This window comes from Hyla sarda, unplaced genomic scaffold, assembly GCF_029499605.1.
Source record: "Hyla sarda isolate aHylSar1 unplaced genomic scaffold, aHylSar1.hap1 scaffold_643, whole genome shotgun sequence".
Taxonomy (NCBI): Eukaryota; Metazoa; Chordata; class Amphibia; order Anura; family Hylidae; genus Hyla; species Hyla sarda.
Window position 1 is genome coordinate 174,066 of NW_026610658.1, and position 11,514 is coordinate 185,579.

General features: G+C 45.8%; 3 non-coding genes across 3 annotated transcripts; all 3 read left to right on the top strand.

The window, feature by feature from the left end:
• Positions 1-4,673: 4,673 nt before the first annotated feature.
• LOC130342217 (U2 spliceosomal RNA) lies at positions 4,674-4,864 on the top strand. The gene has a single exon (XR_008881902.1). It is a non-coding gene; the product is annotated as a U2 spliceosomal RNA (small nuclear RNA).
• Positions 4,865-6,954: 2,090 nt separating this feature from the next.
• On the top strand, positions 6,955-7,145 carry LOC130342218 (U2 spliceosomal RNA). Its single transcript, XR_008881903.1, has one exon. It is a non-coding gene; the product is annotated as a U2 spliceosomal RNA (small nuclear RNA).
• Positions 7,146-9,230: 2,085 nt separating this feature from the next.
• Positions 9,231-9,421, top strand: LOC130342196 (U2 spliceosomal RNA). Its single transcript, XR_008881883.1, has one exon. It is a non-coding gene; the product is annotated as a U2 spliceosomal RNA (small nuclear RNA).
• Positions 9,422-11,514: the final 2,093 nt, after the last annotated feature.

Below are 11,514 nucleotides of genomic sequence, written 5' to 3' on the forward strand. Positions count from 1 at the left end.
GGAATGGAACTTGCCTGTTGATCTGACTGCTCAGAGGTCCCTGGACATACCACATGCTGCAAAGATAGCTGAGGAATGGAAGGTTGTCTCCCACCGCAAGAAAAAAATCAAGACATGAACTGTTCCTCTGCCTTTAGACAGGCCTGTCCGACTTGTCTCACTGGCTTGCGACTGGGGTATCCTTCCCCATCTTTTGGGTTACTTATCCTCTTAGTGCTCTGGATACTTTTCCTGAATGTTTAAACATTCGGCCTAACTGCAGTCGAATGTACTTACCTACCCCCATTAAGACCTACCACATGGTCTTTACTACTGCTTGCTCAATTTATTTGTTCTTTGTTGTTCGTTCTGTTTACTTGTTTTCTGTCCCGTTGGTCCTCCATCACTCACTTTCTCTGATAATGGATATGAGAGGCTCCTCTTGCGAGCTGCTAAGTGTAGATGTATCCTCTTCGACGGGAGTACCTGCTCCTTTTCAGTTTACTGTGCTAATGGTTCTGCTTTGCGTTGATGTATACTTTAACTATGGTTATTAAGGTTGTGTCTATGAATGTGCGGGGTCTTAACTCACCGTATAAAAGGTCTCTGGTGTGGAAGGAGGCTAGACGCCTAGCGGCCGATGTCCTCTGTATACAAGAATCCCATTTATTAGCCCTAGATGCCCATAGACTCCAAAATAAGAGATATCCACATATCTATCAAGCGCATGCTGTTCACAAAAAAGGAGGAGTGGCGATTGCATTTAAGAACACCCTGACGGTTACTGTCCAGCACTCTGTGATAGATGATAGAGGTCGTTTTATAATTATTGTGTGCTTACTAAACAATGTTCAATATACCTTAGGCTCCTTATATGCGCCTAATGCGAAACAGTGTACCTTCCTCAGGGCATTCTTGCGTAAATTGGAGTCCTTGAGAAAGGGACACTGCCTACTGCTAGGAGATTTTAATATGACCATGTGGCCTAGTGTAGATTCTACTTCGCCCAGTTTGAAAAAAGAACCCACAGGTTTCTTCACTAGTGTGTCCCAAAATGACCTATATGATGTTTGGCGTATATCCCACCCCACGGAAAGGGACTTCACCTTCTTTTCTCATGTGCATAAGATATACACCAGAATAGATTACGCCCTTACCTCCCACTCTCTCCTATCATTGGTTTCAGAGGCCCGAATTATGCCCATAGAATGGTCGGACCATTCCCCCATAAGCGTAACCATTAAAGAATCGCATAGCACCCGCCCGACCTATATTTGGAGACTTAACCCACTAATACTCCATAATCCTGAATACTCTGAAGCGACCAAGTTGGCGGTTGATGCCTACTTCCGCATTAATGATACTGGTGATGTCACAGACCCCATGCTTTGGTGTGCGTTTAAGGCTACAATTAGGGGTCACTTTATTAGTCAAACAGCCTATGACAGGAAGCTCCGCCAGACCAAAACTCTAGAACTCCAACAGCGCCTTGCGGAATTACATAGGCGCAATAAGACCTCGTGCTCTCCATCACTAATAGGAGAAATTTCTCAGGTTAGTGCTACCCTACACTCCCTCTCTTTACACAGCTATGAGATGGCACTGAGAAGGCTCAAAATGACATGGTATTGGCAGGGTAATAGATCTGGCTCTATACTGGCTAAACAACTTAAAAAACGTCAGGATAAGGAGAGAATCCCCTTCCTTACTAAATCTGATGGTTCTATAGTTACTGACCCTCAAAGTATAGCCAATTGTTTTGCAGATTTTTATAGTAAATTGTACAATCTTCAACATGACATTGCTACTCCACAGCCTGATGAAGCAGTTATCTCTTCTTTTCTGTCCTCTATGTCCCTCCCCTCTCTGTCCGCGGACCAAGCATCTGATCTTTGCTCTCCCTTCTCCACAGAAGAAATTCTTGAATGTGTGCGTTCCCTCAAGCCCTCGAAATCACCTGGCCCTGATGGTATTACAAATGAATTTTATAAGCGATTTGGCCCTTCCGTAGCTCCCTTTTTGACCAGAGCCTTTAACCGTATTAAGGAGAACGGTGTGCCCCCTAAGGAGATGTTGGATGCTCTGGTCATTACCATACCTAAACCTGGTAAGCCACTGGACTCTACCCTAAATTACAGACCAATCTCTCTCCTAAATAGTGATATTAAATTGTATGCCCTGGCTCTTGCTGCCAGTTTGAATAGGGTTTTGCCGGACCTAATTCACAGGGACCAGGTTGGCTTCGTCAAGGGTCGTCAAACGGTGGACGGTACGAGACGCTTTCTCGACATCATCACAAAAGCGCATTCCGATCGGACGCCTTCTCTCTTGCTATCCCTTGATGCGGAGAAGGCGTTCGATCGAGTGCACTGGGGATATTTGCGAAGTGTGCTGCGTAAGTTTGGTTTTCCCCACTCTTTGGAATCCGCCATTATGGCACTATATACGCTCCCATCTGCTAGAATTTACACGATGGGTACCCTTTCTAATAGTTTCTCACTTAGCAATGGGACTAGACAGGGGTGCCCACTGTCCCCCCTTATATTTACCTTAGTTATGGAGCCGCTTGCTCAATCCATCAGGGACTCCCCAGACATTGCGGGCATTCAAATAGGTAAAGTAGACCACAGGATTGGCTTGTTTGCCGACGATGTTATCATTAGTCTCTCCAACCCCCTGAGTTCTTTAGGCCCAGTTATGGACATTATTGATGCCTTTAGTCGAGTTAGCTTTTATAAGATTAACCCCACAAAGTCGTGTATCTTACCATTGCAGATACCCACTGAGCAACAGCGAGTACTACAAGCTAAATATCCCTTTCAATGGGTCACTGACCAGATTCCTTACCTAGGCATAGTCCTTACTGCGTTGCCTGATAAGACAATTGCTTCTAATTTTGCTGTTATGCGGTCCCTGCTTACCAAAGAAATTGATCACTTCTCCAGGCTTCCTGTCTCATGGGCGGGACGTGTTGCCACTGCTAAGATGATGCTGCTCCCTAAAATTTTATATTTTTTTAGATGCCTGCCGATGATAGTGCCCGCCTCCTTCCTCTCACAACTACAGAGAATGCTCTTACGATTTATTTGGGATGGTAAGCATCCTAGGGTTGGTGCGAATATATTGTATCGCCCTGTGCATGAGGGGGGTATGGGGGTGCCGAACCTTAAAATGTACTATCACGCTGTTCTACTCGATCAGCTTAAAAAATGGTGGTGGCAGGACGCTCCCCCCCTGTGGGTAGATATTGAAGCTGCTGTCCTCAATGTTTCTAATTTTAATAACTTTCTCTGGGCATTGCGCTTTAACCCTACCTTTGCTCCCTCTTCTCCTTTCTCTACTATTGCGGCTGCTATCAGGTTGTGGAGTAAGGTGGCGCGAATTAAAAGTCTTTGTCCACCTAGAGTGAAGGATATCCCTTTAGCTGCTATAGGAGACTATATTCTAGATATAGATTTTAAGCCCTGGATAGATGCGGGCATCCTCACTGTGGCATTGATTAGCGATGCTAATGGGTTGATGCCTTTCACTGATATTGTACGCATGTTCTCTATATCACAGAAAGACTTTTACAAATATTTGAGGCTTAGACATTTTTTGAGGTCTCTCCCTTGGGATAGCTCTCGGCCTCGCACTGCGTATGAACATCATTTCCTGTGCAGGGACTCCTTTACTAGGGGTATCTCCCTTGCTTATGTAGCTTTGACTGAGGAGGAGGGGGAAATGGACAGTACGTTTAAGTCCAGATGGGAGGAGGACCTGGCGCGCAGATTCACGGCTGAGCAGTGGAGCTGTGTCTTTGACATGCACAAAAAATATTCTAAATGTGTTAATCATTTCGAAGCTTCTAGGAAGCTCCTATACCGATGGTACTACACGCCGGTTCGTCTGGCTAAAATATACCCTACCACCTCCCCAGTGTGTTGGAGATGTAACCGGGAAAGTGGTACCTTGCTACACGTGTGGTGGACTTGCCCGTTAATTGCACCTCTTTGGACCGAAATTAAGAAGTTATTGGACAACCTAGTGGACTGCCCCTTCTCATGGGGCCCAGAGAGTGCACTACTATTCCTGTCCCTAGAACAAGTTCCCCCGCATTATATGACCATTTTATATCATATTCTGATAGTTGTGAGGGCTCACATTGCTCGGAGGTGGAAGTCGACTGAGGTGCCGGGTCTTCCTGCCATTCTGGCGGAGGTGCATAGTAACCTCGTGTTGGAGGGATTGATAGCGAAGAGGTGTGGGGCTTCTAATAGCCGTATAGCTACTCTGTCCCAGTGGACGGACAGTTGTTCGACCTCAATTAGGGTCGTAGATTAGCTAATCGTATATGCACGATGTATCTCACTCTGATATGTGTATTATGATATGTGTATTATGATTATGATTGTATTGGTGGTCTCTCATTCCTTGTTTTATACATTATATATTGAGGACCTTACTGTTGTTCTTGTTATATGAAAATTTATAAATAAAGTTTTAAAAAAAAAAAAAGGCCCCGTGGGAGTGCAATGGGCCCCTGTCTTGCTGCTTAGCAATAATGGTATGGGTTTAGGTTCTGCTGTGTGTACTGGTGGTTGACTGCCCCCCAGCCCAGAGTGTGCATGGAAAATTGTCTGGCAGCCTCCCTGACAGCAAGCAGTGATAGTGCCCATGAAGGGCACCTTGTTGGGCCCGCCCCTTTCACGGTTATCGCTTCTCGGCCTTTTGGCTAAGATCAAGTGTAGTATCTGTTCTTATCAGTTTAATATCTGATACGTCCCCTATCTGGGGACCATATATTAAATGGATTTTTGAGAACGGGGGCCGATTTCGAAGCTTGCTTCCGTCGCCCTATGCATTGACCCGATATGGCAGTATCTTCGGGTACAGTGCACCACCCCCTTACAGGGTTAAAAAGAAAGATTCCTACTTTCATTGCTACCTGCTTGCTGGCTAGCCAGCTAGCCAGCCCTGTGGGCCTTGCTGCTGCTGCAGCCAAAAAACAAAAGGTGGTGCTGCTGCTGCTTCTGCTGCTTCTGCTTCTGCTTGTGTCTGGCCGCTGTTGGAGCGTCCAGGCACAGGACTTCTGCTGCTGCTGACTAAATGGCCTCCTTAATTGGATCATTTGAGTAGCCAGCACACCTGTGCAGGTAGGGCATGACATGATAGGCAGCTGCCTTGATAGCGGGTGGGTGCTGAATGTTCCTAATTGACAAAATAAGATTAATGCTTATGAAGAAATATAAAATCTCATCCCTTCCCCAATATCGCGCCACACCCCTACCCCTTAATTCCCTGGTTGAACTTGATGGACATATGTCTTTTTTCGACCGTACTAACTATGTAACTATGTAACATAACATGGGGGGGGGGGGGGGTCTCCTGGCTGTTCACACAGGTGTGTCATTGCTGTACATTGACCATGCATTGCTTCTGTGGTATTGCAAAGGCAAAGACAAATGCTTCCAGCCATCCATTGCACTAATGGATTGGTCATCAGCTGGCTGTCTATGTCCCGCATCAATATAGACCAAAGTACAGAGGGTTAGGCTATGCTATTGTGCACCTACCTGATGCATCAGAAGGTGCGAGGCCCTTGCTAAATTCTGTGCACAGACTTTGAGATCTATACTTTAGACTGTATCTAAACCTGCTCCAACATGGACTGACATTCTGGCCTACTTTCAGCCGATGCGACTTGTCTGTCGCTGAACAGTCGCTTTTTATGTATTCAGCACCTATGTATAATGTTGTAAAAATGCTCTAGAAGCTAAAGTCGCAGAAATGTCACACATATTTGGCCTGCAACTTTCTGTGCGACAAATTCAGACAGGAAAAATCAGTATAAATCCTTAGAAAATTATCCCCCAGTGTCTCCATCTGCTGGCGGTATTGAATAAGCATTGCTGCACTGATGGGGTATGCATTAGACGAAAAAAAAGAAGAAAAAGAAGAATAATACGCCCAGAAAAGAGGCGAAAAGGAGAAAAACGTAAAAAAACGTGAAAAAAAAGTAAGAGGAAGAGAAGGGAAAAAAAGGTGGAAATGGGTTTAAAAGTGATTTCGGCGGAGAAATATATATATATATATATATATATATATATATATATATATATATGCGCACACACACACATATATATAAACGTATTCTCCGTTGAGATATTGCAGCCGCTGCTGTGTCCAGGCCCAGGAGCCTTAGCACTGTGCTGTGATGTCACTCAATACCACTGACATCACTAGGTGTAAACAACATCTCTCCTTTGCTGTGTATGTGACTATGGAGCTGTTTGGTGATGTCGTCTATTATGGCCTTCATAGAAGCAACAGGAGATTGTTGCATCCATCTAGAACCCTCAGAACTACAGTGCTATGATGTCACTCACTTCCACAGGCCTTGCAGAGTGTAAACAACAACAACCCAGCTTTGTTGTGTATGTAACCATAGGAATTTGTGATGTCACCTAGAACCTTCACAGCAGCGACAGCTTTATGAGGAGCATCAGCACTGCTCTGCCTGAGCAGAACCATCACCGCCATAGGTTGTCAAATAACCCGGGTTTAACCCACACAGGTAAGTCCAATGGGGTGCAGGCATGTCCTCTATGCTTACAGCTTCCCGTGGGTGTTGGTTTGATACCGTTTGGGGACAGCCAAGGAGGCATCTGCAGGCAACAAAGGTAGGTGTGTGCTTGTGTGTGTGTTTCCTATGCAGATCCTAAGCCCAGTGTCACATGCAAGTAGGAGGAGTAAGAAGGGTTCCTGGCAAATCCGGGTTATGGATTGCATTTAAAAAGGCCCCGTGGGAGTGCAATGGGCCCCTGTCTTGCTGCTTAGCAATAATGGTATGGGTTTAGGTTCTGCTGTGTGTACTGGTGGTTGACTGCCCCCCAGCCCAGAGTGTGCATGGAAAATTGTCTGGCAGCCTCCCTGACAGCAAGCAGTGATAGTGCCCATGAAGGGCACCTTGTTGGGCCCGCCCCTTTCACGGTTATCGCTTCTCGGCCTTTTGGCTAAGATCAAGTGTAGTATCTGTTCTTATCAGTTTAATATCTGATACGTCCCCTATCTGGGGACCATATATTAAATGGATTTTTGAGAACGGGGGCCGATTTCGAAGCTTGCTTCCGTCGCCCTATGCATTGACCCGATATGGCAGTATCTTCGGGTACAGTGCACCACCCCCTTACAGGGTTAAAAAGAAAGATTCCTACTTTCATTGCTACCTGCTTGCTGGCTAGCCAGCTAGCCAGCCCTGTGGGCCTTGCTGCTGCTGCAGCCAAAAAACAAAAGGTGGTGCTGCTGCTGCTTCTGCTGCTTCTGCTTCTGCTTGTGTCTGGCCGCTGTTGGAGCGTCCAGGCACAGGACTTCTGCTGCTGCTGACTAAATGGCCTCCTTAATTGGATCATTTGAGTAGCCAGCACACCTGTGCAGGTAGGGCATGACATGATAGGCAGCTGCCTTGATAGCGGGTGGGTGCTGAATGTTCCTAATTGACAAAATAAGATTAATGCTTATGAAGAAATATAAAATCTCATCCCTTCCCCAATATCGCGCCACACCCCTACCCCTTAATTCCCTGGTTGAACTTGATGGACATATGTCTTTTTTCGACCGTACTAACTATGTAACTATGTAACATAACATGGGGGGGGGGGGGGTCTCCTGGCTGTTCACACAGGTGTGTCATTGCTGTACATTGACCATGCATTGCTTCTGTGGTATTGCAAAGGCAAAGACAAATGCTTCCAGCCATCCATTGCACTAATGGATTGGTCATCAGCTGGCTGTCTATGTCCCGCATCAATATAGACCAAAGTACAGAGGGTTAGGCTATGCTATTGTGCACCTACCTGATGCATCAGAAGGTGCGAGGCCCTTGCTAAATTCTGTGCACAGACTTTGAGATCTATACTTTAGACTGTATCTAAACCTGCTCCAACATGGACTGACATGCTGGCCTACTTTCAGCCGATGCGACTTGTCTGTCGCTGAACAGTCGCTTTTTATGTATTCAGCACCTATGTATAATGTTGTAAAAATGCTCTAGAAGCTAAAGTCGCAGAAATGTCACACATATTTGGCCTGCAACTTTCTGTGCGACAAATTCAGACAGGAAAAATCAGTATAAATCCTTAGAAAATTATCCCCCAGTGTCTCCATCTGCTGGCGGTATTGAATAAGCATTGCTGCACTGATGGGGTATGCATTAGACGAAAAAAAAGAAGAAAAAGAAGAATAATATGCCCAGAAAAGAGGCGAAAAGGAGAAAAACGTAAAAAAACGTGAAAAAAAAGTAAGAGGAAGAGAAGGGAAAAAAAGGTGGAAATGGGTTTAAAAGTGATTTCGGCGGAGAAATATATATATATATATATATATATATATATATATATATACGCGCACACACACACATATATATAAACGTATTCTCCGTTGAGATATTGCAGCCGCTGCTGTGTCCAGGCCCAGGAGCCTTAGCACTGTGCTGTGATGTCACTCAATACCACTGACATCACTAGGTGTAAACAACATCTCTCCTTTGCTGTGTATGTGACTATGGAGCTGTTTGGTGATGTCGTCTATTATGGCCTTCATAGAAGCAACAGGAGATTGTTGCATCCATCTAGAACCCTCAGAACTACAGTGCTATGATGTCACTCACTTCCACAGGCCTTGCAGAGTGTAAACAACAACAACCCAGCTTTGTTGTGTATGTAACCATAGGGATTTGTGATGTCACCTAGAACCTTCACAGCAGCGACAGCTTTATGAGGAGCATCAGCACTGCTCTGCCTGAGCAGAACCATCACCGCCATAGGTTGTCAAATAACCCGGGTTTAACCCACACAGGTAAGTCCAATGGGGTGCAGGCATGTCCTCTATGCTTACAGCTTCCCGTGGGTGTTGGTTTGATACCGTTTGGGGACAGCCAAGGAGGCATCTGCAGGCAACAAAGGTAGGTGTGTGCTTGTGTGTGTGTTTCCTATGCAGATCCTAAGCCCAGTGTCACATGCAAGTAGGAGGAGTAAGAAGGGTTCCTGGCAAATCCGGGTTATGGATTGCATTTAAAAAGGCCCCGTGGGAGTGCAATGGGCCCCTGTCTTGCTGCTTAGCAATAATGGTATGGGTTTAGGTTCTGCTGTGTGTACTGGTGGTTGACTGCCCCCCAGCCCAGAGTGTGCATGGAAAATTGTCTGGCAGCCTCCCTGACAGCAAGCAGTGATAGTGCCCATGAAGGGCACCTTGTTGGGCCCGCCCCTTTCACGGTTATCGCTTCTCGGCCTTTTGGCTAAGATCAAGTGTAGTATCTGTTCTTATCAGTTTAATATCTGATACGTCCCCTATCTGGGGACCATATATTAAATGGATTTTTGAGAACGGGGGCCGATTTCGAAGCTTGCTTCCGTCGCCCTATGCATTGACCCGATATGGCAGTATCTTCGGGTACAGTGCACCCCCCCCTTACAGGGTTAAAAAGAAAGATTCCTACTTTCATTGCTACCTGCTTGCTGGCTAGCCAGCTAGCCAGCCCTGTGGGCCTTGCTGCTGCTGCAGCCAAAAAACAAAAGGTGGTGCTGCTGCTGCTTCTGCTGCTTCTGCTTCTGCTTGTGTCTGGCCGCTGTTGGAGCGTCCAGGCACAGGACTTCTGCTGCTGCTGACTAAATGGCCTCCTTAATTGGATCATTTGAGTAGCCAGCACACCTGTGCAGGTAGGGCATGACATGATAGGCAGCTGCCTTGATAGCGGGTGGGTGCTGAATGTTCCTAATTGACAAAATAAGATTAATGCTTATGAAGAAATATAAAATCTCATCCCTTCCCCAATATCGCGCCACACCCCTACCCCTTAATTCCCTGGTTGAACTTGATGGACATATGTCTTTTTTCGACCGTACTAACTATGTAACTATGTAACATAACATGGGGTGGGGGGGGGGGTCTCCTGGCTGTTCACACAGGTGTGTCATTGCTGTACATTGACCATGCATTGCTTCTGTGGTATTGCAAAGGCAAAGACAAATGCTTCCAGCCATCCATTGCACTAATGGATTGGTCATCAGCTGGCTGTCTATGTCCCGCATCAATATAGACCAAAGTACAGAGGGTTAGGCTATGCTATTGTGCACCTACCTGATGCATCAGAAGGTGCGAGGCCCTTGCTAAATTCTGTGCACAGACTTTGAGATCTATACTTTAGACTGTATCTAAACCTGCTCCAACATGGACTGACATTCTGGCCTACTTTCAGCCGATGCGACTTGTCTGTCGCTGAACAGTCGCTTTTTATGTATTCAGCACCTATGTATAATGTTGTAAAAATGCTCTAGAAGCTAAAGTCGCAGAAATGTCACACATATTTGGCCTGCAACTTTCTGTGCGACAAATTCAGACAGGAAAAATCAGTATAAATCCTTAGAAAATTATCCCCCAGTGTCTCCATCTGCTGGCGGTATTGAATAAGCATTGCTGCACTGATGGGGTATGCATTAGACGAAAAAAAAGAAGAAAAAGAAGAATAATACGCCCAGAAAAGAGGCGAAAAGGAGAAAAACGTAAAAAAACGTGAAAAAAAAGTAAGAGGAAGAGAAGGGAAAAAAAGGTGGAAATGGGTTTAAAAGTGATTTCGGCGGAGAAATATATATATATATATATATATATATATATATATATATATATATACGCGCACACACACACATATATATAAACGTATTCTCCGTTGAGATATTGCAGCCGCTGCTGTGTCCAGGCCCAGGAGCCTTAGCACTGTGCTGTGATGTCACTCAATACCACTGACATCACTAGGTGTAAACAACATCTCTCCTTTGCTGTGTATGTGACTATGGAGCTGTTTGGTGATGTCGTCTATTATGGCCTTCATAGAAGCAACAGGAGATTGTTGCATCCATCTAGAACCCTCAGAACTACAGTGCTATGATGTCACTCACTTCCACAGGCCTTGCAGAGTGTAAACAACAACAACCCAGCTTTGTTGTGTATGTAACCATAGGGATTTGTGATGTCACCTAGAACCTTCACAGCAGCGACAGCTTTATGAGGAGCATCAGCACTGCTCTGCCTGAGCAGAACCATCACCGCCATAGGTTGTCAAATAACCCGGGTTTAACCCACACAGGTAAGTCCAATGGGGTGCAGGCATGTCCTCTATGCTTACAGCTTCCCGTGGGTGTTGGTTTGATACCGTTTGGGGACAGCCAAGGAGGCATCTGCAGGCAACAAAGGTAGGTGTGTGCTTGTGTGTGTGTTTCCTATGCAGATCCTAAGCCCAGTGTCACATGCAAGTAGGAGGAGTAAGAAGGGTTCCTGGCAAATCCGGGTTATGGATTGCATTTAAAAAGGCCCCGTGGGAGTGCAATGGGCCCCTGTCTTGCTGCTTAGCAATAATGGTATGGGTTTAGGTTCTGCTGTGTGTACTGGTGGTTGACTGCCCCCCAGCCCAGAGTGTGCATGGAAAATTGTCTGGCAGCCTCCCTGACAGCAAGCAGTGATAGTGCCCATGAAGGGCACCTTGTTGGGCCCGCCCCTTTCACGGTT